Raw genomic sequence first — 24,005 nt, 5'->3', positions numbered from 1 at the left:
TTTGGCCGCAAATCCAGGGACACACATTGCCACGTCCCTAGACACCGTCCCTAGACGCCCTCCCAGACAGGCAGTGAGGTAGAAGGACAGGTTGGCTGGAGCCCCAGCGCTTGCCCTTCTCACCCCTCTGTCCTGAGACGGGATGCTTGAACCTGAGCCTCCGCTTACTGTAAAGGAGCGTGGTGACACATCCAGTGAGGGGACAGACGTAAGTGTGGACAGCACCCGGCACCGTGCCTGGCAGTAAAGATGTATTCCGTCACCCATGGCAATACTGAAAATATCTAAGTGCTGGGCACTGCCGGTGGCCCAGGCTGTGGGGCTGGGTGGGGGTCCTCCCTTCAGCTCCAGGAATCCCAGTGGGGCCGGGGGGGACACTGTGGGCGCCTGGGAGCAAGAGGCTATTTGCAGAAGGCTCACAGCAGAGGTCTTACCCTTGGGGCCGGATGTATTTAAGAATTCAGAACTCCCCGCATTTAGATGGATGATATTGCATATTTCAGCAGCATCCAATAACCAAATAAGTTGACATTTCTGCAGTGAAATACGTGAACTTAGAATACATGAAGGCTATAAATAGCCTCACTTGCACTATAAATAGCCTCACCTCGGTTCAGGCGGGATTTTGCTGCCAAATGAGTTATGAAAAAGTGCTTGGTTTTCCGAGCTTGCTGGATTCTGGAATTGAGGCTAAGGAATTGTGGGTCTGCATTTCAATGTCTCACTGGGGAAAACGAGCGTGCGTCAGCCCTGGTTCATCCCACAGCTGGTGCAGCCCAGATGATTGGGGGGGGGGGGGGAGGGGAGGGAGTCACACACACACCCTGCCCCCAAAACTCACCAAGCCCTGATCCTGTGCAAGATCAGTCACAAACCAAAAAACAACCTCACGCACACACATAAACACACACAGAAATGCGTATAAACACGGTCACACGGGCAAACGATGGAAGCCCTGCTCTGCAGGTGGAACCCAGCCCTGGTGGAGCCTCCAGCGGCCACGGACACCTGCTTGGGCCAAGCCCTGCGACGTTGCTGAGCCACGCGTGTCTCCAGACCTGCACCCGGACGAGAGGAAGGAGGAACAGGGCGGGAGCCTGGTGGCCGTGGGCTTCCTGCTCTCCGGCTTCCGGAGGGGCAGCGAGAGCTCCAGTCACGCTGGGATCTAGCCCCAGCATCGCCACATAGGAGCCAGCGGCCTTAGACGAGTGGCCTGGCCTCCTCACTGAGCTGCATTTCGCCTGGCAAGTCTAAATAACTGGGCTTCACCAGGCTTTGTCGAGGCGCATGGAAGTGCCCCGAAGGGCCCGGGACACTGGGCGCTTGCCTGCGAGACGCTTGCTGACTATTCTGTGAAGTCGCTTCAATGTACAGTATAAAAAGAACAGGTTCAACGGAGCAGCTTTGCAGTTCCAGAAACGCAGCCATGTCCCAGGGCTCTCTTTTGAGGTAAGGCCTTTGTGCGTTTCTGTCCTACAGCAGGTTTGCCACGTGAACACAGACAGAACTTTCTGGCTGCTGTGGCTGCCAAGGGGATCCCCCGAGGGACTGGGCTCAGGGTCTGGAGAGAAAAGCCTGGAGCAGGGACAGGCTTACCCTGGAGGAGGGGGTAAGACATCAAAGAGCTTTGAAGCTCCAACGTTCCTATCCCGGCTCCACCTTTCACCTGGTCTTAGCAAGTTACTCGAAATCTCTGACCCTCAGTTCTTACGGTTATAAAACTAGCTCCAATGCCACGTCCCTCCGTAGGGTAGTCGAGGGGGATTAGACTCCGGGGCAGTGACAAGTGCTCAGCACGCAACACCCAAGGAACGGCCGCGGCTGCGATGCCAGCCCCGCTGTGATGCGACACAGGATCGGGACAAGCCCGCTAATGGAGCGCTTCCCTTTGAACGGTACCCTCACATGCTCGAGACGGTAAGGGTTACAAGAAATCACTCATCAAGACTGTTCCTCCCAACCTTCCCACTGCCTGGCTGGGCCCCGGCCCCCACGTTCTCACTCACCCCATGATGACACCAGGCGGTTGTACAGGCCTTTCCCCCCTCCAAACGAAGACTGAACCCGAGGGTGTGCCGGAAATTTCGTCAAGGTCATTGAGCAAGTCGGTCACAGGGAGGAAATGAGAATCCCTAATTCCAGGCCCCAGGCTACCCCAAATCCATCCCGGCCTTGAGGCACTGGGTTGGTGGGGAGAAGAGCCACCTAAGGGGGCACAGCTGTGTGAAGCAGCATTCGGCGGCCTGGGCTGGGGGGGCACAGGGCAGGGGAGCCCAGGGGGAGGGCACAAAGAAGAGGGGGTGTCTGGGTGCGGGCAATGGAGTCATCCTCCCCTGGCCCAAGACCATCATCGCACACAACCCACCACTTCCCCACCAGGCTGACTAGGTCAAAAACAAAACCAACTCAGCAACAGCCCTGTGTCAACAGGGTGGGAAGTGAGGCTCTGAACAGCCCCAGAACTGAACAGCAGGAACAGGGGAGAGGGGGGGAGGCCGGGGGTGGTGGGGGCAAACACAGCCCTCCCACCCTGAGCAAAACAAAGGTGGCAGGAAACAAACAAAAACAAAACTAGTTGGAGGCAGCAAGATGCCGTGGGAGAGACTAGTTTTGGAACCAGATTGAAGTGAGTTCAAATTCAGGCCTCGTCTTCAAGGGTCAGATGGGATCAAATGAGATAACACTGAGGCCCTGGGCACGCATGTGAAGGGTGATACCTGCCGGGGGCCCTGACTTGGCCAGTCATCCCTCGGGGTCACTTCAAGCCACCTCTGCCGGGCAGGCCCCTCTAGCCTCCCGTCCTGCCCAAGACAGGTGCTCAGCAAACACCTGTGCACAGAATATACCAGGGAACAGGGCTGGCAGTACAGACAGCAGGACCAAGGATGGGGACAGCCATTTGGGGGGCATTTCCAAGGAGACTGGCACCTCGTGAGTAGCTAACACAAGTCACCACGTGAGTCCCTTGTCTCAGATCACTGCCCTTCAGATGAGAGACAGGGGCTCAGAGAAGAGAAAAGACATGTCCAAGGTCAGCTGGCTGGTCAGAACTTTAGGAGGCCAGCAGCCTCCAGCAAGGGCTGTTCTCAGCATGCTGTGCCCTGGTCTTTCTGGAGAAAATATGGGGGCTGATGGGGAGCAAAGGCAGCATAGCTCGGAGAGGAAGGTACAAGTAGGGAGGGCATTCTGGAATGATCATCTCTCCACTGGGGCCTGGGCCCAAGGACCTGAGTTAATTACAGATGAAGGGGGACCAGTGCATGTACTGGAGATGTGACTAGCCCAGTTTGAGCCCTGGCCCTATACTTTTCTCACTAGACCCTCAAAAAGCCCCCGGGTGGGGCACCTGGGTGGCTCAGTCGGTTAAGCTTCTGATTCTTGATTTCGGCTTAGGTCATGATCTCAGTTCAAGCCCCACACTGGGCTCTGAATTGACAGTGCAAAGCCTGATTAGGATTCTCTCTCTCTCTCTCTCTCTCTCTCCCCCTCTCCCTCTCTCCCTCTCTCCCTCTCTCTCTGCCCCTCCCATGCTCTCTCTCTGTCTCTCAAAAAAAAAAAACCAAAAAAACCCAGAGTTGGAGTCACAATGGCCAAACCACTGAAGCAACCCCAGCATTCGTCGATCAGTGAATGATGGACAAACCCATAAACAAATGTGGCCTATCCATACAATGGAATGTTATTCATCGTTGAAAAGGAAGGAAATTCTGGGGCACCTGAGTGATTCAATTGGTTAAATGTCCAACTTCGGCTCAGGTCGTGATCTTGCATTTGGTGGGTTTGAGCCCCACGTCAGACTCTGTGCTGACAGCTCAGAGCCTGGAGCCTGCTTCCAATTCTGTGTCTCCCTCTCTGTCCCTCCCTGCTCATGCTCTGTCCATCTCTCTCTTTCTCTCTCTCAAGAAATGAATAAAACATTAAAATATATATATTTTTTTAAAAATTTAAAAGTTTAAAAATAAAAGGAGGAGATTCTGACATCTGCTACAACACGGATGGACCCGGAGAACATTGTGCTGAGCCAAAGAAGCCAGTCAGGAAGGACAGATCCTGTATGATTCCACTCACACATACAAGGCACCCAGAAGAGTTGAATTCACAGGGACAGAAAGTAGGATGGGGTGCCAGGGGCTGGGGGAGTTAGTGTTCATGGGGACAGTGTGTCATTTGGAGAAAGAAAAGAGATCTGGAGATGGATGGTTTCAGTGCATCCAGTGTGAACGTGCTTAATGCCACCAAACTGGACACTTAAACGAGGCTAAAATGGTAAATTCTGTTACATGTATTTTATCACAATTTTAAAAAAGGAAAGGAAAGGAAAGGAAAGGAAAGGAAAGGAAAGGAAAGGAGAAAAAAAGCTCCAGAGTTGGGCATAGGGTCTCCTTTAAGGGTGATGAACATATTCTGGAACTAGACAGAGGGGGTATTTGCGCAACATTGTGAATGTACTAAATGCTACTGAATTGTTCACTTTAAAAGAGTTAATTTTAAATGAATCTTACCTCAATTAAAAAAAAAAAAAAAACTTTGGGGCACCTGGGTGGCTCAGTCGGTTGAGCTTCCAACTTTGGCTCAGGTCATGATCTCATGGTCTGTGAGTTCGAGCCCCGCGTCGGGCTCTGTGCTGACAGCTCAGAGCCTGGAGGCTGCTTCGGATTCCGTGTCTCCCTCTCTCTCTGACCCTCCCCCGTTCATGCTCTCTCTCTGTCTCAAAAATAAGTAAACATTAAAAACAAAAACAAAAACCAAAAATTTTAAAGGCCCTGGGTGTGAGACAGGCAGCTTCTGTGGACAGTCACCCTGGGAGAGGCTTCTGGGGCAAGGGGGTCAGGATCTGAGCCATAAGACAGAGAAAGGCGAGGGGAGACCCAGCTACAGAGGCCGAGGGCTCTGTGGGGGCAGAGAGAGGGGCCTGGGACTTCCAGAGGAGCTGATGGCCTGGATACTAGGGGCACCCCCCACCCCGCCCCTGCCTTGCAAACCCACGAGCCAGCCTGGAGGGAGGGTCTGGGGTCCCTGAGCTCGTACTGTGGCTGTTGGATGGGGCCGTCGATCCCTGAGACAAGTGCAGGCTCAGAGCTCTTGGGGACGGGATAGCTCTGCAATGCCCACCCTGGGGGGCTGCTAAGACCACCTCCCAGGAGGGGATGCTCACCACCTGCAAGGTACCTCCAGGAAGTTCTTATGCTGTGCAGTCTGCCTCCCGGGGACTCAACCTAGGGTCCTGGTTGGTTTTTCAGAGCCACGTTCTGCTTTTCTTCTCCAGGGTAGCTGCCCCCTCGGCCACCACCTCCTCTGCTCTGGGCTCTCTGATTCTATTAACAGAGGCAAAACTGCCTTGGCTGACAACAGAGCCTGAGGCTGCTAAAAGCCCCAGATCTGTTTGCTGGGACCAGCTGCCAGCCCACGGCTCCCCTGGCCGGCGCAGCAGACCTGCCCTTTACCTGGTGACATTCTGCCTGCTGAGTGAAAATTCATGTCCACCTGGGAACCCTGGAATGTGACCTTATATGGAAGCAGGGTCTTTGCAGATGTAATTAGTTGAGGACCTCAAGACGAGATCATCCTGGATTTAGGGTGGGCCCCAAATTCAATGACAAGGGTCCTTGGAGAAGAGAAGACACAGAGAGACACAGAGGGGCCAGCCACGGGCAGACAAAGGCAGAAATCAGAACGACACAGGGGCGCCTGGGTGGCTCTGTCGGTTGGGCATCGGACTCTTGGTTTCGGCTCAGGTCACGATGTCGTGATTTGTGAGTTCGAGCCCCACATTGCGCTGTGTGCTGTCATCGCAGAGCCCGCTTTGGATCCTCTGCCCCCCCTCCCCCGCCCCTCCCCGACTCGTGCTCTCTCTTTCTCTCAAAAATAAACATAAAAAAAAAAAAGAAAAAGAAATCAGAGTGACACAGCCACCAGCCAAGAACAGGTGGGGCCTACAGAAGCGAGAAGGAACAAGGGAGGATTCACCCCGAGAGCCTTCTGAGGGACATACACGGCCCTGCAGACAGCCTGACCTCCAGGACTATGAGACGTTCGTTTGCTCTAAGCCCCGTTTGCGGTCAGGTGTGACGGCAGCCCCGTGAAACAGTACTCTGGGTCTGTGGCATTGGCAAGCAGGACACGGCCCAAGCTGGCCACCCAGACTTAGCCAGTGTCCCCTTGCTCCGGGCGTCTGTGGGAGAAGAACCAATGGTGTCCTGGCCAGGAGACAACACCAGCACCCGCACGGGACTGGGCAAGCCTGTGACCAGGCCATCACCAGGGCTGCAGCCAATGAGCTCAGGGCACTTGAGGAGCCAGCGAGAAGTCCTCTTGCATTCGCTATAAACACACTCAAGGGGCAGTGGCTGCTGGGTGTGGAGCCACCCAGCCTCCCCACGCTGGCACCTGGACAGCCTTTTCTAGGCCCCCGTGTCCGGTCAGGCTAGTCCGGCTCTGCCAGAGCCCCCAGGCACGCCAGCCCTGAGCAAGCAGCTGGAAGCACTCCCTGGGTGAGGTCTTAATCCAGGCACCACAGGTTTCTCTGACGAGAAATACTCGGCCCCTACTCTGACCTTTGACTCGGCATCTCCTCCCCATCTGGGTTTCTGGGGGAACCTCTCACCGGGCGCAGGGAGGTGGGAAGCTGGCCAAGGCCTCTGAAAGCTTCAGGACTTGGGACCTGGGCTCCTGCAGGGCACAGGAGCGCAGATGATTCAGCATCTACAAACCCCTGGCAGGTGACGGTCCCGGCTCCGCGGATGCTACCATACCTGGGGGGCAGGGTTAGGACCCTTGTAGCTCACAGGGCTCTGAGAAGCCAAGTCCAGCACTTCTCAAACTCAGGTACAGGGATGAGCCACTTTACAAAGGTTCACTGAGCTTGTTCAAAACGCAGATGCCTGGTTCTCCCTCCCAGAATCAGAACCAAATCTGTATGACAGAACCTCTGCATGAGAGGGCCGGGACCCTGCATTTTATACACGTTCTCCGCCGATATTGGGAAGACCACCGAGGTGACAACAAGTGGCCTGGCTCAACCAGTTCGTGAAGGAGGAGGGAGCAGACATGGAACAGGCCTTGCTTCAGGTCACACGGCAGAGCCAAGCCGGTTGGTGTCTCTCTGGGCCTGGGATCTGAGCCTCCTGTGCTCAAAGAGCTCTTCTCCCAGGTAAGGCTTCCCTGGGGGCTGGTCAGCTCCCCGGGGAACCGGCGCTGACTTTCCTCTTGGCCCTTCTTACAAGGCAATGTCACCACCACAGGCTCGCCCTGGAGCTCAGGCCCTGTGGGTCACTCATGGTTGTCTCCCTAGGGCCTGGCCAGAGCAGGTGCCTGGCAAATATCGATTAGGTAAGTGATCTGGAGTCCAAACTCTGGTCCAGAGCAGCTGTCTGACCTTGGGCAGCTCCCTCAACCTCTCTGCCCCTCCATGGAAAACAGTCTGGTCATCTGCCTTGACCATTTCACAAGGCCAATGTAAGATCCACCAACAAACCGGATGCAAAGCCAACCCAGGCATGAGCTCTGCACAGCAGTATTAACACAGCCAGCAAGTTTTCGCGGACTAGAGATGAGCTGGAAGCCCAGGGCAGCCAGGCCAGCCAGGAGACGCTATTGGTGGACAGGGCAGCAGAGAGTGCCCGGGGGCAGGCACGTGCCCTGCAGTGAGACAGGCAGGCAGGTTCTACAGGCTCTGCCACCCCCTCCTTAACACAGTCCACTGCTCTTGGGGGCATAAATCCTACCCTGGCCCCATGCCCTGTAGTGACTGGGCCCGGGTCCTGACAGCTATCAGGCTGCAGATGAGGTCACGTCGAGTGGTGCTACCAAGGCCCTGGGGGCTGCAGGAGGACCCTGGCCCTCTGTGGGCCTGTTTCCCAGCCACAGTGAAGGCTTGAGCTAGACCACGTCCAACGGCCTGAGGGCCATGGGGGCAGTGGCTCTGTGCCTTTGGGGACCCGTCCCCCTCCCCCCCGCCTCCCACTGGCAGGTGCACGCTGGTGCTCCTCCCTGAGCCCTCTCTTAGAGACAGGCTTCCTGGAGCGCCCAGGCAGGGCGGCTCAGAGGAATGTGACACTTGCCAGGCCAAGGCAGGCCGCCACTCTTGGTTCCCATGACTGCCAAGCGGTCAGAGAGCACAGCTGCCCGTCAGACGGCACACTCTGCTCCACTGGGCAGTGCCTCTTCCTCCAGCTGTAGGCACGGCTTCCACTTGGAGCCCTGCCTTCCAGATGACTTCACAGTGACCAACCAGTCTTCAGCCTGGGCCACTTAGGGGGACACTCTCAAGGGCCCAGCACCCACCTGCCCCTTCATGCATCAGCCCAACCCGGGTTGACTGCGGGGCGAGAGCTGGGCCTGAGAAGGCTGTGACGCAGGCTAGCACTGCAAAGGAGGGGGCGTCACCATGTCCCCAGCACGGGCCCCCCACGGCTACAAGTGGGGAGCAGTGGGGCAGAGGCCAGTGTCAGGGGGAGGAAGGTGGACTTTGTCCCGCCTCAGTCTCCCCATCTGCCTAGACTGACCTGGAATCCCAGCATGCCGCATGCTGCCTGGGAAGGCAGAGGGCTAGGTGGTGATTCAGGCATAAATTCTGGCCCTGGCTCTCTTTGTGGGTCCAGGCGAGACCCCTCCTTGGTGCCATGGCCACAAGCAGCTCCAGCTGGGTCACCCCCCTGTGCCTTGGTTTCCCCATCAGCAACCCTGCTGTGCCATGTGCGCTCGGGCAGCTGGCAGAGCACAGGCTTCCTCTTCCAGGCCACGGGCAGCGTAGTGACCACGCCTCCCGACAGCAGGTCCCCCCCGGCTGCAACACAGCACCGGACTTCCAAACGTTTGGAAGCACGAAAGGCAGCAGCTGACCAGGCCCTGATCCTAAGAGGACGGGCTTTGATCCGGAGTGGTCCTTTGAGACCAATCCATTTGTAAGTCCTGCACTGGAGGAGAGCCCAGTAACACGGTCACCCCGGCATCTCACTCCTGCGGGTGAGGCAAGCACAGTCTCATATTCTCACCCAGCACCTCTGTTCTGCACTCAGGGAAGCTAAGGTTCCCGGGATTAGCACCTTCTGTGGGTCACAGAGCCGGCACCCAGGCTCCTTACCCTTCCTGCCATCCCAGGTCAGCGCCTACCTCCCAGTCTCCCCATCCCAGGAGTCCAGAGGCTTAGGGAAGGCCTTCAGCCATGCAGTTAAGCAGGGGCCCAGCAGGCAAGTGACACCAGGCAGCAAGAGTGTTTTAAAATTAACTGTCCCCCCGGTTCCCCGTCTGCGCAGCCTGCCGCAGCCCTGACAAAACCACAGGCTGTGATAATGGTGTGCCCACGCCTAGAAAGCTGTGAAGTGCTTCACAAGGGCACAGGGCGACGGGCCAAGGGAGGGCGCCCGCACGGAACAAAGTGCTCCCCTCACACCGTCCCTTCTGTCCTTCCCAGGCTCCCGAGGGCACCTGCCATTAACCCTGTTGTACAGACGAGGGAGAAGCTCAGAGAGGCCAGGGGAATTCTCCAAGGTCTCACACCCAGGCTGATGGCAGAATAGGGGATTAGGACAAGGTCTTCTGACTTGCTTTCACCCTTTGATCCCCGCCTCTCCCTCCCCCCCACAACCGCCCGGTGCCGGGTGTTCACCTAAGAGACAGGACAGAAATGGCCCAACTGCCCGACTCCCCAGCGCTCCTCCGGGCTGCCGCCTGTGTCCTGCCTGCTACCCTCTGGGCTGGGCTGCTTTCAGAGAGGTGATGGGGACCTGGTGAGGAAACCTCCTCTTGCTAGGGCAACAAGGTGGGGAAACCGAGGCACACACTGGGCAGCTGCTGCTAGGCTGGGCTGGACAGAACAGAGCACATCAGGCACCCAGTTCATCCACTCCCACTAAGCTGGGCTCTGGCAGGGAGACAGTGGAGGGACGTGGGGAGGTTGCATGGGGCGGGGGCGGGACTAGAGGTCTAGGACTCCCTCCCCACAGCTGCCTCAAGGACGGGAGGGTGGCCATTTACTGCAGGGGGCTCTCAGGAGTCCAGGCGATGGCAGCCACAAGGCTGGCATAGCTGGTGCATTTGCACCCCATCAAGAAACCATCAAAAAACACAAACAATTTTCTCCTGGCCTCAGGCAGTCGGCAGGCTGTGTCCCCTGGAAGAAGAGAAAGCATCCCAGCCTGGTGCCCCTTCAGGGAGCCCAGGGAGGGAGGTGGGGAGGAGCCTGACCTCACGGGCCCTTGTGCCCAGGGGAGTTGCCTCTAGAGAGTCTGCTGGTGGCCTAAAAGGTCTCACCCCCATGGCTCCCTCTCCCCCCCCCCCCGCCAGCCATCCCCCGTGGCGGGGGGAGGGGGGGGCGCTAACCCACAGTTTAACCATGTGGCTTCCTGTGGGGTCCCAGAGGTACAAACCCTCCTCTGTCATGTCACTATTCCGTCCACCTTTGGGGAAAAGCCCTCAAACTGCCTAAGTTTTTTTTTTTTCTTTCACATAATTTTTAACTCACAGAAAAGTTGCAAAAATAATGGAAGAACTTTCACGTACCCTCCACCCAGCACCGCTGTCGAAACCACGTGCTTTCCCATTTGAGAGCTATCGGCACATCTGTATGCATACGATCTCTCGGTGTAACTGATGTGCATACGGTCTGTTCTGAAAGGTCAGAGAGTAAAGTGCCTGAAAGTCTAAGTGCACGATCACCATCCCACCCCTGTCCCGCATACCGATTCATGGGGTTCACTGCCAGGCACCCTCACACCGCCCTCCCTTGTGCTAAGGCGTGTGAAGGAGGAGGAAAGGGAGGCTTGGTCTCCTGATATACAATATGCCCCTCCTACTACATCGACCCACCCACACCTAAGTTTTCAGCATAAAGCACACAGACCCCATTCTGCAGACTGTCCTCCCGACGACGTGACAATGCCAGAATAATTTTTAAAAGAAAGCAGAATTGGGCACCTGGCTGGCTCAGTCGGTTAAGTGTCTGACTCTTGATTTCAGCTCAGGTCATGATCTCATGGTTCGTGAGTTGAGCCCCACGTCAGGCTCTGTGCTGACAGTGCAGAGCCTGCTTGGGATTCTCTCTCTCCCTCTCTCTCTGCCCCTCCCCCTGCTCATGAGCGCTCTGTCTCTCTCTCTCTCTCTCTCTGTCTCAAAATAAATAAATGAACATTAAAAAAATTTTTTTAAAAAAAGCAGAATAAAGAGGGGGTCCGGACCAGGCAATATGAAAGTTCTCACAGTGCGGCATTAACTCTTGAGTTCTGGGCAGGAATGGGGGGCTGGGGAGGTGGGCAGTGAGGACCTCACCACTCAGGCCCTGGGACATCGCCTCCTTCAGGGCCTGCTCTCTGCTTCTTTCCTTTTGCTTTAATGCCTCAGACAACTGGGATGGATAAACTCCTCCTCATCCCAGCGTGTGGTGGCCTGGGGCCCAACGAATGAATGAATGAATGGATGGAATCTGAGCTCTGACTTCCCTGGGTGGGTTATTCAATCCCTCTGAGACTCAGTTTGCTCCTATGTAAAATGGGACCACACCAAGCACTTCTCAAGTTAACTTAGATGGGATTTGTGAAGGTGCCTGCAGTCAGAGTCTGCTGAGATTGTGCTCTGAGACACGAACCGGAAAATGAGAAGCAAAGCTAAGGAAGCCTAACTATGAGCACTATAGACAGTGTATACACGTGTGCACACACAGCCTTGCTCAGCACATCTGAAGCTTAGCAGTCTCTGACGACTCCCCTTCCTTTTGGCTTGAGACAGCCAGAGGCTCAGGATGGAAAGCTGGCAACCGGGGCTTTCCCTGCAGACACAAACGAGCCGGGCTCTGTAATACTTCTGACAACACAGCCCAGAGGGCATGGAAAAGAGGAGCGGTTGGGAAGGGAGGCAGCTCTTTCCAGGAGTGGCCAGGAATGGTCTGTCTCACACAGGTAAGACACGGAGCTAAAAAGCAATGCACCAAAGGGACAGCTGTACGATCGTATCAACACCAGGGGCCGTTCGTAGGAGATCACGTTACCGCAAGCACAGTGCCAACTGAGACGCGCAGCCCCGATGGCAGACGGGAAAAACGTATCTGTGTGTGCGAGTGTGCACACGTGTGACTGTGTGTATGGGTGTGTGTGCACGTGCGGCTGCGTGTATTGTGCATGCGGGGGGTGCGTGTGCACGTGTGTGTGTGAATGTGTGGGGTGTGCACATGCGTGACTGCCTATGTGTGCAGGCAGTGTGAGTGTGCATGTGCATGAGTGTGGGGTGTGCGTGTACCTATGCGTGGCTGCATGCACGTGTGTGTGTGTGTGTGTGTCAGGGACATCACAAGACAGACCGGGATTGTTAACGTTCACGAGCTTTTCTCCTGTTCACTTTCTTAAACCATTTGTGTCCCGGAGATCAACAGCCACCACCAACGGATTTTCTCAAGTCCGGGGGGTGGGGCGGGGATGGGGCGTCGGCTCAGCCTCCCAGGTGGACATGATCCCGAGTCCTAGAATCCCCGACGCTGAGCCAGTGCTGCCACCCCTGCCTGGCACAGCCCGGGTGCCGGATGCCAGCACTCAGGGCCAAATAAAACCAATCTCCGCTTCAGAGCTTCGTGAGATCTGTGCGAACCACCAGGTTCCCCACCGCACCCTTCCCCGAGTCCCAGTGCTCCCCGGGAATGAAGGAAGAGAGAGTCGCTCACCGCCTGAAAGCCAGCCAACGGGTGATTGTTCCACTTTTCCTGGAACGAGCCTTCCACGCTTTCTCTGGCTGGAGCCCTCGGCAGCCGGGCTCCCACCTCTCCGACCTGCTCTCACACCCTCCGCCGCTCTTTACGAAGCTTTCAAGTAAGTCACCGCAACGTGCAATTACACTAAGAAAGGAGGCTGGCTCCTTGTGCCGGGGGACTGAGCGGGGAGGCTGGCACGAGGCACTCAGGATTCACTCGGGATGAAAGCGGGCGGGTTGGCGGATGGCGCTTCCCTCCTCCAACGCCAGCCCCGCTCTGCCATCCCTTCCGACTTTCGGGCTTGCTGACCGCGCACACACATGCGTATCACCAGAGCAGCCCCCGCCCTATGCACCCGGGAGACCCCAGGGCAGAGTCACCCCAGCTGCAGCTTGCCGGGCCGGCCTCCGCGGGGAGGCTGAGCGGAGACAGAGCGGGTCGTTGCCCCTGGTGGGGCAGACCTTTTCTGTGTCACATCGGATTTTCCGTTCGCCGGCAAACCAAAAGCAAACCAGCACGCTGCCTCCCCGCCCGTCTCACGACTCATAAACTTATCAGAATTTACAGCCGACCAACTAGAGAGTCCAGACGCAGGTAATGTCATTAAGAAGCCTGCACAGCGCCCAGATGCCAGGAGGGGCTCAGTGACAGACTCCAGGCTCCAAGCAAAGGGAGGGCAAGACAGCACGGGCGTCTGCAGACTGGAGAGCATTCTCAGCCAGCCCAGCAGGAACCGACCTGATCATCAAAGGGGAGCCTCAAGAACTCAGCGTGCAGGGCAGCTTGGGAGGAACGTGGCTTTGGGAGCTATGCAAATGTAGTTTGAAGGGGTCCAGCCACAGAACCAGACCACAGACCCAGACCACAGACCCAGACCACAGAACCAGACGGGGAGCCCTGCCTCGGGCCGACATCATTAAGGCAATCTGTCAGAGAGGACACTGAAACAAAATACATAATCCAGCCAGACGCCCAGGAGCCTGACTCTAAGACACATACTTGCCATTTTAGCCCCCACTGCGGGCGCCACCTTCAGAGTCTGGGGTTGTTTCCCTCGTACCTGCACCAAACTTTGAAGCGCCCCTGGGAGTCAGATGGGCCACCTGGCGTTCACTTTCTATTTCAAGATCACACAGCGCTTCTTCTCAGGCACCATTTAACCCGTGGCTTCTAAGAACTGGGTGCTAAATCCGTTCCCTTTGGGCCTCACTTTCCATCAACATAAAGATGCTCCAGTTGATGGAAGGGAGGTCTGTCCGTCTGCTGCCCGGGAGGCAGATGTAGAAGGGAGGGGGCTGCCCGCCCTGGGGTGCAAATCTGGAGACTGCCTCGGGACCTCGGCAGTCCCCTCCAGGGGAGCCATTCAGAAGCCATCCTGAGCACCACGGCTGGAGATGGGGAACTGGGCAGCGGCCTTAAAACCCTGCCTGAACCAAACTCTGCTGAGGGACCGTCCCAAACAGATCGCCGTGCTGCCAGGAACCAGCCAGCAGATGATTCTCGCTGCACCATCCTCTCGGAAATTCTTGGTTACGAGGACAAAACATTCCCCCACTGAACTCCATTTTCAGGTGAGAGAGAACTAGGCAGAGAACCAAATCCTCCGAGGGCCACTTGGGAGCTCTGCCCCATCTGGGGCGCACGCGCGTGCCTCGAAACGTCCCCTCCTCTGGTCAGACCAGGACCAGGAAAGCAGACCGTCCAATGTGTGTAGCAATTACACGGGAAAATGGAAGTGCAACTGACAGCGGAGGCCCCAAGCACCAGGAAGCAGGAGCCAGGCTACTCGCGGGTGCCCAGAAGGGGACCCCGTGCCCCCAACTCTGCCATGCCCCTTCCCAGGGGCGAGGCGGCCCATGCCTCTCCCTCCCCGTCTCCCTCCCTCCATCCCAGCTACTCGGAGAAAACAAGCAGCCCACGTGACCAGACAGAGCCTTCCTTGCTAATAAACCCGTCCTAAGGCTGTGACAGTTTTCGCAGAACATTACCTTTCAGGAGGAAAATGTAAGGAAGGGGGAGAGAGGGGACAGAGTGTGAGAGCTGGAGCCGCGCGCTGCAGGACCCGGGCCGAGGCTCGGCCCGCAGCCCCCCATGTCTGCGGAGGCCGGCCCAGCTCCCCATGCCGCCTGCCGGGCCTCAGGGAGCCGCCCCCGGCTCGCAGCTCCGCCGGCGACCCGTGCCCGTGGCGGGAGCGCACCCCAAGCGTGGAGGTCCCCAGACGGACGGAGGGACGGACGGACAGACGCGGGAGTCCAGGGCTGGCGGGGACGCAGGAGGAAGGGAGGCCAGGAGGAAGGGGTGGGGAGAGGAGAGGGAGGGAGGGAAGAGGGAGAATTGGTTCTCTCTCCTCCACTGGGACCACTGAGCGAAGTTGCCATGGAGAAGGGGGAGCCGCTGGCAGAGCCTGAGGCGGGCGGAGGAGCCATATGCCAGAGGGAAGGCGTCAGCGGAGAGCCAATCCCCACCTTCTCCGGGCGCAGCCTCCCCCGGTGGCGGCCCGAGCCTCGGGCCCACGGGCGGCCCAGTGGGGCAAGGAGCCCTGTGCACCGGCAGGAGAAGGGGGCTGGGGCAGGAGCCTGGGGCTTTCTCACCGGGCTCCTTGCTCCATCACGCGCGGCCTGCGGAGAGCTGTGCCCTCATCTGAGGTCTCGCTGCCGGGCAGGCCACGGGGACGGGGACAGAGCCCCTCCGATGGCCTGGGCGACACCAGGGGCCCCGGCGTCCGGGGAGGCAGGGTGGACCTCCACCTGCCTCCCCATTTCTACAAATCAGAGTGGCCGAACCCCGAGTCTCCGGCCCCAGGAGCGTCAGCCACGTTGCCCACCCTGAGGAACAAGCGTGTCCCCTGCCGGGGGCTCTTTGGTCCAGGCCACCGATGCAGAGGTGGGTGGGGGGAGCTCAGCGGACACGTGCTCCCACCTGCCTGCTGTGGCCCTGCTGCTTCCGTGCAGAGCCCGACTCCGGGGCGGCTCCAGGGCGGGCCTTTGCCACTGGCTCACTCAGACTCCGGGCAGCAGAAATGGGGCTGGGGAGGGAGCCAGGAGGCCTGGCTTGGGGCCTCTGGTCTCCATTCCTCGCGACAAGGATGATAACCCCACCACCCTCTCCCAATCTGCATTCCCAGGCGCTGGGACGCCCCAGCGGCTGGGGACAGTGAGGGGCATGGGCACTGGGAAACACTACCACCTGAGGAACCCTCTCTCCATGGCAGGCATATCCCCCAACACCCCACCTCTTCTTGCTCCCCAACATCGACCAGCAAAGCCTGAAGCCAGCACAGAGGGCTTGGCCTCACTGTCCTGACACAGAAAAGATCACAGCGTAGCCCATGCTGGAGTCCAGCATGAAAGCCACAGCCTTGCAAACACTTTCTTCTCACAGTCTTTTCATTTATCTTTAAATTTATGTATTTATTATTTATTTTTAAGTAAGTAAGCTCTAGGCCCGGTGTGGGGCTCACACTCACAGCCCCGGGATCAAGAGTCGCACCTTCCACCGACACAGCCGGCCAGGCGCCCCTCCCTTCAGTCTTTTCCCCTTGACCCTTTATTATGAAAATGTTCAGACACAGGGCAATGCTGTAACATATTATAGAGGACATCCCTGCCCACGACACCTAGATTCTGCCATTCTGTGCCACTTCTTCAGGGTGGCAAAACGTACATAACCTAAAATTTACCATTTTAGCCGTTTTAAAGTACGCAGTTCAGCGGCACGTGGTACGTTCACAATGCTGTGCAACCATCTCCATCTAGTTCCAGAACATTCTCATCACCCCAAGACCCGATACCATTTGCTTTCCCTTCCCCTTCCCCCGGCCCCTGGCAACCACCAATCTATTCTCTGCCTCTATGGACTCCTCTATTTTGGGCATTTCACATAAATGGAATCGTACAGCGTGTGGCCTTTTGTGTCTGGCTTCTTTCACTCAGGATCACATTTTCAAGGTTCCTCCACGTTGCAGCAGGTGTCCGTGCCTCATTCCTTTGCGTAGTCCGTTGGATGGATACACCACACGCATTCATCCTTCGATGGACATGTGGGTTGTTTCCACCTTTTGGCTATTGCTTCCTCAATTTTTAAAGATGTTTATTTATTTATTTTGAGAGAGAGTGCATGCATGCGTGCGAGCAGGGGAGAGGCGGCGGGCGGGGGGGGGGGGGGCAGAGAGAGAGAGAGAGAGAGAGAGAGAGAGAGAATCCCAAGCAGGGTTGGTTCTGTCAGTGCAGAGCCTGATGTGGGGCTTGATCCCACAAACTGTGAGATCATGACCTGAGCCGAAAGCAAGAGCTGGACACTTAACCCACGGAGTCACCCACGTGCCCCAGCTCTCTTTTAAAACGAGTTTTCTGGGGGCGCCTGGGTGGCTCTGTGGGTTAAGCGTCCAACTTCAGCTCAGGTCATGATCTCACCGTTTGAGAGGTGAGGCTCGCTGCTGTCTGCAGAGCTCGTTTCAGATTCTCTGTCTCCCTCGCCCTCTGCCCATCTCTCTCTCTCTCTCTCTCTCAAAAATAAATAAAATATTAAAATGTATATATTTTACGGGGCACCTGGGTGGCTCAGTCGGTTGAGCATCGGACTTCGGCTCAGGTCATGACCTCATGGTTCGTGAGCTCAAGCCCCACGTTGGGCTCTGTGCTGACGGCTCAGAGCCTGGAGCCTGCTTCGGATTCTGTGTCTCCCTCTCTCTCTGCCCCTCCCCTGCTTGTGCTCTGTCTCTTCCTCAAAAATGAATAAACATTTAAAAAAATAAATAAAATGTATATATTTTGCAAATAAAAATACATGAATGAATAAAAAGAGTTTTTTGGAGACATCGCAGGAAGCCCCTCCTGAGGGATTTGGTCTCAAGGGTGCAGGCTGGGAGGCTCCTTTGCCTTTTCATTAAAGATCGCTCCCCACTAGGTAACAGAGCACAGGTGGCAGGGGTCCCAGTCCACACCTGTGTGTGGCCAGCAGGTGGGCCTTGGTCTCATTGGTCCCGAGAAGCAGCTCTCTGGGCAACAGGACACATGAGCACAGCAACCCCACATCCGTGCTCTGCAACCTGATGGACCCAGGTTCTAGAACTCTCTGGCACCCACCGGCTCCATGACTAGCACGTCATTCTCTTCTCTGAGCCTCAGCTTTCTCATCTGTAAAATGGGGGCAACAATCGCCATCATGGGGTTGCACCAGAAACAAGACGGGCACTACGCAATAGAACTTTCCTCAAGGACAGACGTATCCTGCCCGTACTGTCCTGCACGGCTGTCACCAGCTCATGCGGCTATTTACTACCTGACATGGGGCTCCCGTGACTGGGAAATGAGACTTTTCGTTTTACCTCACTTTAGTTTAAGATTAAAATTAAGTAGTCGTGTGGGGCTGGTGGTGACCACCCTCGACAGCCCTACGGACTTGTTGAGAGGGGGCGCCCAGCTGCACGGTCCTCCTCCTCCGTCCGTCTCTCTCCCTACTTACTCCACACAGTCGCAGCCTGGCCCCCGAGGCCCCCTCTGAACAGACAGAGGGCAGGTGGTTGGGCTCTCAGGGAACAAAAGAGAGGCTGGCTGGACAGTGGGCTCGGTGGACTCCATAATGACGCAGATCCTTGAACCACTGCCCCTCTCTTGCTGCCCCTACTGGCCCCAGACCCCTATTCTAGAACCCCATCTCCTGCCGTTTCCCCCAGCAACTCCTAAGGTCATTCCTGGAATGTCTGGGCTACAGCTACAGGATTCGAACAGACCCTCCCCCAACTCCTAAAAGTGGCAGCAGGGACCCCTGTGGGGACGCGCAGAAGGTCCCCGGTCCCGGGCTGGGCACCCACAGAGACCTTCCCATATGCACACAGCAGCTCTGGCAGATGCCGTCCGCCATCACAGAGTCTGGACTGGAATCCGGACCAGACTCCCATCCGACCTTCTCGCTTTGCAGAAGCAGAAACTCAGACCCCGATGGACAAGAGCATGGGCAAGGCAGGAAGAGTCGGGGCCGAAGCCCAGCCCCCGGCCCTGCCCAGTCTGCACGGGCCTCCTCAGAAGCGACTCTGGAAGGGCAGGAGGGCCCCACACCACGGCAGGTCAAGGGCCCAGGGGCAGCTGTGTGCTTCCAGGAGTCTGTGCAGCTTCAAAAGCCTGAACGGCAGAAACTGAAACCTAGCCAAGCCACCCCACTCCCGGCCCTGACCTACCCCAACCAGCCCACGCGGGAGAGGGAGAAGTGGCATCTGGGGAGTGGCAGGAAGGACTCAGAAAAATTTGCCACAAAGAACCACAGCTCCTGGTGTGAGCCCATGAACAGGTGTGGGTCACCTAGAGCTGGGAAATGCTACCGAGGACAAGGAGCCCCAGCCTGTCCGCCACCGGGCCCCCAGCAAAGCCTTCTCTTCGCTTCCCGAGTGCCCTCTGCCTCCCCCAACAGAAGGGCCACAGGCATCCGCCTCAAACCCGTGCCCCGAGTGGCCTGGTCTCACCCACTCAGGCCCCACCCTGCCGGCCTCCCCAGCATCAGCACCCGCCTGCCCTGCGCGCAGAGCCCCTCCCCTCCTGCGGCCTCTGCTCTGGGCCCCTTCTGAACCTTAACCCCAACCCAGCACCGGCCTGACCTTCCTCACTTACTGCACAGCTTGTGCCTTATTGAAGATTCCACCTACTTTTCCTTCTCCTCCTGTTTTTATTTTTTAAACTATGGTGAAATACAGGGGCACCTGGGGGGCTCAGTCGGTTAAGCGTCCGACTTCGGCTCAGGTCGTGATCTCACGGCGTGTGAGTCTGAGCCCCGCGTCGGGCTCTCTGCTGTCAGCATGGAGCCCGCTTCAGATCCTCTGTCTCCCCCTGTCTCTATCCTTCCCCTGCTGGTTCTCTCTCTCTCTTAAAAATAAATTTTTCAAAACTGTGGTAAAATGCATAACATCAAATTTGCCATCTTAACCATTTTTAAGTGTCCAGTTCAGCCGCATGAAGTACAGTCCCACTGTCGTGCAGCCGTCACCTCCACCCATTTCCAGGTCCCCCTTTCACAGCAACTCCCCATTCCCGGTCCCCGGCCCCAAGCACCCACCCTTCTACTGTCTGTCCCTGTGAATCTGAGTCCTCTGGGTTTCTCATACAAGTGGAATCGTGCGGTATTTGCCCTTTTATGTCTGGCTTCTTTCACTCAGCATGTCTTCAGATCCATCCATGGTGCAGTGTGTTCTTTTTTTAAAAACAAAAAAACCGGGGCGCCTGGGTGGCTCAGTCGGTTGGGCGTCCGACTTCGGCTCAGGTCACGATCTCACGGCCCGTGAGTTCGAGCCCCGCGTCGGGCTCTGGGCTGACGGCTCGGAGCCCGGAGCCTGCTTCCGATTCTGTGTCTCCCTCTCTCTCTGCCCCTCCCCCGTTCATGCTCTGTCTCTCTCTGTCTCAAAAATAAATAAAAACGTTAAAAAAAATTAAAAAAAAAACCAAAAAAACCACAAAAACCATTTCTCCCCTTGGAACGGAGGTTCGGGGGGGGGCAGGCTGTGGGTTGGGTGTATTCACTGCTGTCCCCCCAGCAGACACTGAACGAATCTTTCGAATGAATGAACGAATGAACAAACGAATGAATGAATGCATGGATAAAAACTCTGCGGAGGTGAGCCCACCCCTCCCCCCGCTGCCCACTGATGGTGGCCCCTCCCCACTGTCACCCTGGAGTCTCGCCCACCCTCCGGAGGGGTGACCACACTCAGCACCACAGGACTCCCCGACTTGATGGGCTTTCTCCCCAGAGGTGGCATGTCTACGGAAGGATTAACAGGCACAGACAGAGTCCCCCTGCCACGGATGTGACAATGTGCTTTGAAGGCTCACAGTAGCTGGTTCTGAATGGGGAGGGAGGAGAGCGAGAGGTGAGTAAGGGCCTGGAGCATCCGATTCTGCCACTGGGGGTCGGGGGAGGAGGCGGGCACCCAGCAGGGCAGCTGTCTCTGGCGTGGATTTAGGGGACCTGGGGTCCTCTGAGAGTCTGAGCCTCACAACCCTGGTGGTCCCTTGCCTTTCACCTTCTCCACATCCTGCCTGCCTACTGATAGCCTCCTACTCTCTGCAAACTCATTTACCTATGTTCTGGGCCAGACGACCTTGGAAAATGGGATTAGGCAGACCCCTCCGCATGCACAGCAAGCCTGAAGGGGTGACAGACAGTGCAAGGGGGTGCTCACCTCTTGCCAGATTTGGGGTGTCCCCAGGGCAGGAGACGTCTACCATAAGACAGGTGCCGGGAGCTTGTGGCTAGGCCTCCGTGCCCGGCTGGACCTCAGCCAGGTCACTGTGCTGGAAGACAGTGACCCCAGAAGTGCCCCAGACCAGGCCAGAGCCCCACCCCGCTCGGGGGGAAAACAAACAGATTGGGACAGTGGAAAAACAGCTGTACCTTTAAATTATTTGGCCCACAGATATGAAAAACATTTGCATGTTTTGAAGCTGTTTGCATGTTTGGTTATTTTTAGGGTGAACGCAGTTGCCTCTCCTTGGAACCGGATAGAGCCCAAGAGGCACGTAGTCCTTTTTCCCAGATGGGGGTCCTGGTCCCGTGTCCCTGGGAACGAGGGCTTGAGGAGGAGATCCCTGGGGCTCTTGGGCAACAGGGCTGCCACCAGGATGTGCCCCAGGGGCCAACGCAGGTCTGCTGGGACTTTTAAGATGTGTCACTGAGGACACGAGGACACGACGGCCACCCACCTGGGCCCAGAAAGAGCCCCCTGCCCCCACTCAGAGTACGATTTGAATGTGGGGAAGAAATCTCAGCGTTCTGCCTCCACCCATACCGGGTCCAGCTAATGGGAATGTTTTGCTGACATACTTCTAGAACAAGCAGCAATTAGAGCAGATTTTCTCTTTCATTCCCCCTCCCCAAAACAGGAATAAATCAGTTCTACCAATTTCCCAGCTAATGATTTCCTCCATTAAATTAAAAAGAAGAAGAAGAAAATGTTTTTTTAAATGGATTACCAGCCCTGTGCTTTCAGAGACCATGTGACCTGTCAGCCCCTCTTAAGTCCTGATACATCAAAGTCCCTTAATTAATTTTTAATAAATAAAAAAGTCATAGTCTGAGAAGCACTCCTCCCCCCCTGCCCACAGTCAGCCTGGCACACCGGGGTCAGGTCCAGGCTGGCTGTGGGAAGCCGGCTGAATCGGGTCAAAGGTGACCTGAGAGTCAGGGCCTGAGACCCATTTCACAGAAGGAAAAAATGAGCCTGAGTTGGGAACCCATGGTGAGTGAATCTCCAGTGGTCATATGCTCCACGGAGGACGAAATGTGGGGTGGGAGCCTTGGTTTCAAGGTGTGCCCACCTGGAGAAGTGCAGACAGGTGAAGCCAGGGGCTGTGGAGCCCAAGCCTTCCGGGCGTAGGGACGAAGTGAGTTACTTTATCCAGGACCTGCCCTGCTCTTCTCCCTTTGTTTCTTGGTAACTCCGGGGACAGGGGCAGGCATGCAGTGCTAACACCCCACTTGTTTCTAAAAAGTCCACCCCCAGCAGCATGGGCGAACCTTGAAAGCATTATGTTAAGTGACAGTGGGCAGACACAAAAGGACAAATTCTTTATGATTCCACTTATAGGAGGTGCCTAGAATTGGCAGATTCGAGGAGACAGAAAGGAGAGGGGTGGTGACGGGGATAGGGGGGATTGAAGATTAGTGCTCAATGGGGACACAATTTCTGTTTGGGAAAGAAAAGGTTTCTGGAGATGGATGGAAGAAGGAGGGCGGGGTGGAGGAAGGGAGGGAGGGAGGGAGGGAGGGAGGGAGGGAGGGAGGGAGGGAGGAAGGAAAGTGGGAAGGAAGGAAGGAAGGAAGGAAGGAAGGAAGGAAAGTGGGAAGGAAGGAAAGTGGGAAGGAAGGAAAGTGGGAAGGAAGGAAGGAAGGAAGGAAGGAAGGAAGGAAGGAAGGAAAGTGGGAAGGAAGGAAAGTGGGAAGGAAGGAAAGTGGGAAGGAAGGAAGGAAGGAAGGAAGGAAGGAGGAAGGGAGGTGGGAAGAAAGGAAGGGAAGGGAGGAAGGAAGGAAAGTGGGAGGGAAGGGAGGAAGGAAAGAAAGAAAGAAGGAAGGGAGGAGGTTGGGACCGATGGAGGGAGGCACAGAGAGGAGCCCCAAGCAAGCAGGCTAGAACTCCCGCCAGCTTCCGCAGCTCTGACATCAGGACTACGTGAGTCCCTAGAAGCCGGCGGTAAAGTTCTCAGAGCAGATCCCCTGGGGAAGCCCACAGCAGGGCTATACTGGCCTGGTTTCTCCTGAAGGTCTCCAATGTCAAGCCCAAGATCCACATAGTTAGTCCCATCCAGCCAGCTGCACTGGTCAGCACCGAGAGTGCATTAACTCCCTCAGAACGCGGCTGGGGTGCAGCAGGGGAGCGGTATCTCCGTGCCCGGCTCCGACGTCCCAGGAGCTCAGAGACCCAGGGGACACCTGAAAGCCCACACCCGCCAAGGGAGACACGGGAGTCCCCGCACATAGCTAAAGGGCAAGCTGTTTTCAACTCCTTCACAGAGGTGATTCGCCCCCCTCTGTGCCACTTCCTAAAGGCTATCTGCAAACCTCTTCAGTAACCACTGTGCTAGGTAGGCTCCTGCAGCACTGAATTTCTATCTGGTCTCCCAGGGCGTTACCAGTGCAGGGCGGCCAAAGCGAGCACTTAAAAACGTACCTAGGGTACGTCACTCCTCCATCTCAAACCCTCCAGCAACTCTCTTCACACTTAGAATCGAGACCAGAGTCTCTACCGTGACCTCCAAGTCTTCCAAGACTGGGCCCCTGACTGTCTCCCAGCACCTCTTCTGTCTCCTTTGGCTCCAGCCACCCTGGCTTCCCCACTGTTCCTCAAACTTGCCAAGCACACTACTACCTCAGGGCCTTTGCACCTGTTGTTCCTTCTTCCCCAGACATTATGTGACTTGTTTCCTAAGTCTATGTAGGTTTCTACAGAGAGGTCCTCTCTGACTAGCCTATCTAAAACCCCCTACCACCCTATCCTCTCTCTCTATTCTCTTCTTTTCCTTCCTGGCGTTTTAGCATCGCCAAACAGTTTATCTTTCTCACTGCTCAATCTCCAGGATTCAGAACAATGTCTGGCATGCGAGTGCTGTTCAAAAACTGCTGATGGCTTTAGAAGGCAAGGTGGGGGGCATCTGGGTGGCTCAGTCAGTTAAGCATCCGACTTCAGCTTGGGTCATGATTTTGCAGTTTGTAAGTTCGAGCCCCACATCTGCTTCACTGCTGTCAGCACAGAGCCTGCTTCAGATCCTCTGTCTCCCTCTCTCTGTCTCTCCCCTGCTCATTCTCTCTCTGTAAATAACCTTAAAAAAAAAAAAAAAAAAAAAAGGAAGCT

General features: G+C 56.4%; 1 protein-coding gene across 15 annotated transcripts in view; it reads right to left on the bottom strand.

The window, feature by feature from the left end:
• Positions 1–24,005, bottom strand: part of PITPNM2 (phosphatidylinositol transfer protein membrane associated 2) — a 144,765-nt gene that overhangs the window by 65,366 nt on the left and 55,394 nt on the right. Inside the window, exon 1 of one of the 15 annotated variants that reach the window (XM_081790639.1) lies at positions 14,662–15,530. The exons of 12 other annotated variants lie outside the window; for them this stretch is intronic. The gene's annotated coding sequence lies outside the window, so the exon portion shown is untranslated. Of the gene's footprint in view, positions 1–2,006; positions 2,419–12,646; positions 14,570–14,661; positions 15,531–24,005 lie in introns of those variants that run through there. 2 more of the 15 variants (XM_081790638.1, XM_081790637.1) reach the window with 2 other exon arrangements.

Source organism: Panthera onca, chromosome D3 (genome assembly GCF_046562875.1).
Source record: "Panthera onca isolate mPanOnc1 chromosome D3, mPanOnc1 haplotype 2, whole genome shotgun sequence".
NCBI classification, from domain to species: Eukaryota; Metazoa; Chordata; class Mammalia; order Carnivora; family Felidae; genus Panthera; species Panthera onca.
Note: the sequence above shows the minus strand (reverse complement) of the source record. Positions and strands in the feature narration are given on the sequence as shown.